The sequence below is a fragment of the Seriola aureovittata genome, chromosome 8, assembly GCF_021018895.1.
Source record: "Seriola aureovittata isolate HTS-2021-v1 ecotype China chromosome 8, ASM2101889v1, whole genome shotgun sequence".
NCBI lineage: Eukaryota > Metazoa > Chordata > Actinopteri > Carangiformes > Carangidae > Seriola > Seriola aureovittata.
In genome coordinates, this window is record NC_079371.1 from 563,217 (window position 1) to 567,413 (window position 4,197).

The 4,197-nt window shown below is 39.6% G+C and overlaps 1 long non-coding RNA gene across 1 annotated transcript; it reads right to left on the bottom strand.

Annotated features, from left to right (window-relative positions):
• Positions 1-590: 590 nt before the first annotated feature.
• On the bottom strand, positions 591-3,413 carry LOC130173386 (uncharacterized). Its single transcript, XR_008828413.1, has 2 exons — positions 3,313-3,413; positions 591-1,922 (listed from the first exon to the last, which is right to left on the bottom strand). It is a non-coding gene; the product is annotated as an uncharacterized LOC130173386 (long non-coding RNA).
• Positions 3,414-4,197: the final 784 nt, after the last annotated feature.

Here is a 4,197-nt window from a genome sequence, read left to right on the forward strand (position 1 = left end):
ATAATAAGGCATAAAAACGTCATATTATAGTCAGGCATAAAAATGTCATAGTATAGTAAGGCATAAAAATATCAAAAAAATGTCATAGTAAAATTAGGTATAAAAACATAATAGTATAGTAAGACATAAAAATGTCAAAAAAACACAGTATACATAGTATAGTAAGTCATAGTATAATAAGGCATAAAAACGTTAAAAAAAACATAATAGTATAGTAAGGCATAAAAATGTCAAAAAAATGTCATAGTATAATAAGGCATAAAAATGTGAAAAAACATAGTATAGTAAGGCATAAAAATGTCATAGTATAATAAGGCATAAAAATGTGAAAAAACATAGTATAGTAAGGCATTAAAAATGTCATGGTATAATAAAGGTATAAAAACATCAGAAAACGTTACAGTATAGTAAGGTATGAAAATGTCAAAAAATGTCATAATATAGTAAGGCATAAAACGTAATTGAAGAGTAAGGTATGAATATGTCAGAAAACATCATAGTATAGTATGGCATAAAAATGTAATTATACAGTAAGGTGTGAATATGTCAAAAAACATTATAGAATAGTATGGCATCAAACCATCATAGTATAGTATGGCATAAAAATTTAATTGCATAGTAAAGTATGAAAACGTCAAAATACATCATAGTACACTGAGACATAAAACATCAGAAAACATCATACAGTAGTATAGTAAGGCATAAAAACATCAGAAAACGTCATAGTATAGTAAGGCATAAAAATATTTAAAAAAAACATAGTATTGTAAGGCATAAAAACGATGTAGTATAGTAAGGTATTAGAGTTGCCATTTAATCTAATGGGCATGTCTTTGGACTGCTGGAGGAAGCAAGATCACCTGGAGAGAACCCACACAGGCAGAGGGAGAACATAAACATAGAAAGGACCTTTTCACTTTGAGGCGACAATTTCAACCACCTCACCTCCGTGCCACTCCATAAAAAAGTCATAGTATAATAAGTCATTAAAACTGATCATTATCAGCTGACACATGTGTCCCATCCCTGTCATCTTCAGCCGACACAGAAGCTGCTGGAAGTTGTTAGGAGCCGTTCACTTTGTCATGTTGAATTAAAGAGTTTTTATTTCTGTAACACAACAACCTGCAGCTGCATCCGCAAAAGCTCTAAATGGCCGAGTTGTTTTTCCAACTGGGAAAACAGCCGACAGTGAACACAACACCAGACCTGTCAGAACCGCCAAGAGAAGTTTCCATGTAGGCGCTGATCCAGATTAGAAGAGTCTTGATGGATTTAAGAACCGTCTTCTGAACAGGAGAAGGTTTTGTTTGGTGCCAAGTTTGACGATGTTTCATGGAAACAGCTGTAGAACCAGTGTTCACACGGTACAGACCCTCAACAGGCCTGGACCTGGTTCCTCAGCAGCCTCAGTCCTGAACAAGCCTTGATGCTGAGAGTGTGATAAGTGCTCTGTAAAGTCTGAAGGTCGGCTGTGGTCTTTATCAGGCCTGCAGTCCTTAGCAGGAAGTCTGGTTTCCATCGAGGAGGACCAGAACAGTCCAGTATCAGAGAGGAGGAGGGTGGAGGGGCAGAGGTCGTGGTGGTGGTGGGGTGTTTGGCAGCATTGGCCGGCTGAGGCTCCATTACAGGGACAATTAACTTTCACCCCACCGTCAGCATCAACTTTGATGAGTTGTGAAGTCACAGCGCTCGTTACCAGAGAGCAGCGCCCCGAGGCTGCAGCAGCACAACACCCAGAGAAAGGCTTCGCACATCTGCAGCCAAAGTCCACGCTGCAGCTGCCAGAACGAGCTGAACGCCGACCAAGTCGTATATTCAGAGAGAGAAGAAGAAATGCTGCGTCGCTGAGAGAGGCTGTTAACAGCCTGGACACATTTTGATGGATACGGTGAGCTGGAAACGCTCGGTCAGGATTTCTCCTGCACAGATATTGAGGGAAAAGGTTGAGGCTGGATGAGAGACTGCTGATTGGTCGAACAGGTTTATGGTTAGAGAGAAGGAGGAGCTGAGAGAGGACAAACTGTTAACATGCGTCTAAATGAAATATAATTTAATTATCATGTAATTTTTAACAGTTAACAGCAGAGTTACTAAATAAAGAGTAAATTTTTTATATTTTCAAAACTTATTGATAATGTGAAAGACAGACAAATGAACAAATGAACTACTGACTGTTTTAATTCAACAACAGTTTGCTCTTTTCATTTAAATAAATCAGATAAAACTTGACAGACTGACGGCCGTCCATCACGTGTACAAGTCAAACATAAACTCATGGATCACGGGGACGTAGCTCACTGTTGGCTGGTGGGTAATAGTTTCATTTAGAGATGAGCAGCAGGTTCAGAACACATCATTATAACTGTGAAAATATCTGACGAAATAAAAAATAAAACAAATTAAAAAGTTACCTGTCATGAAATTTATTACATTTCTGTCGACAAATACAAACTAAATCATAATGTGAGAGACGGACAAACAGACTAATGAGTTTTAAAAGGAGCTGTAAGTTAAGCTAAATTTTGCTATTGCTACATAGCTAACGTTAGCTTCAACAGCTGTTGACTTACTAGTCTAGAAGAAATGTTGTGAGTTCAGAATCAAACTTCATTCCTTTACTTAGCAACATCTGTCTCCAGAGGTGGAAACTAACACCAATGTTAACTCTGGTCTCTATCACATCTTTTCTACTAGAAAAGTTAACATGCTAACCAGCTAGTGCCATTCATCTGCTGAAGTTAGCATGCAAACAGCTAGCCCCAGCCTCTCTACTGAAGTTAGCAGCGGTAGAGCAAACTTTCAATTAGCCCCTTTAACATCACATCCCCATCCATAGCACCTGATAACATTGCGTTAGCTTAGCTTTTTATAAACGTCTTGCTGCTGCCAGCATGTTTTAGTAGTTGGTCTCAGCTGTTCTGTTGTTGCTTCTAATTCTCAGTCAACTGTAGATGAATTTAGTCCATAAATGTGGTTCTTCAGAGAACGTCAGAGAACGTTACTGAATGGAAGATGCTTCTCATTAACGTGAAAGCAGCATGTTATTTTTGTCTGCTGGAGGAAACAGGAGCTTCACTCTGTGACTCTGCAGCTCAGTCAATAAAACTTTATATTAAAAAAGTTAATTTGTCTTTGTAAGGTTTGGATGGTGGTGAACCTTTACAACTATAGGATGAAATCCAGCAGGATTGAGGAGCAAGAATGGTGGAGAAATAAACAGCATCAGTCACACAAAGATTGGTAACAGAGCTCTGATTTTGGTTTACTGGTGACCATAGGCAAATTACAAAAAAGTCCAACAGCTCTTACGTATATGTAGCCGAGTGGCTTGACAACAGAAGCAGTCTGGCTGCTGTAGCAGGTCGCAGTGGATGGCAGCAGCAACAGCAACGGTGACGGTGACATTCAACCTGACCCCCTTCTCTGACACCCTACCCTGCTTTCCCACCTGGCATAACTACCCCTAGTCTCTACCAAAACATTACATAGTGAGGGGAGTCTAAACACTACCACCATACCTGTTTACAATTTAACCATACTGTTGTTTACATACCCAAGATACACCGACTTTTGGCCTAACACCGATTAAATAAAATACATAATAAACTAACGAGATACCAAACAAAAGCCAAACTTAAGTAAAACCCCTCTACCCACTCCCCTCTCTTTCCTGCCCACTTGGTACAGCCTGATGAGGTAAATGACACCTGCTGAGTCTGGCAGCGTTCCCATGTGTGCACTCCATGAAAACACGCCCCCCGGAAGTAGACCTCAAAGAGAGAGTGGTTAGTAGGGGTTCCCAAAATAAAAGCACAACATAACAAAATGAACTTCCTGTATTAGCCAATGTGTATTGTTTTTCACCTTAGTGAGGGGGATGCTTGTCAGCTCCCTCACAGTCTTTATTTTATTATTTTGGTTTTTTGTTGTTGTTGAATAAAAATGTAAAATATTTCATCAGTTCTCATTTCAAATGCTTCTCATTGTTTTCATCAACAAAATGAATGTTGTTCTGCAGGTGTGTCCATCAGACATGAAGGCCCAGCTGGACCTGAGACCAGCACTGATGGTGCGTTCAGGCTCTCCTCCTCAGTCTGTGAACATTTCCAGATTTAATCCAGCCAACAGTGACTCGGAGTCAAACTGCAGCAACCAACACGATGTCAGAGTTCATGAGGTGTGATGTTTGACCTG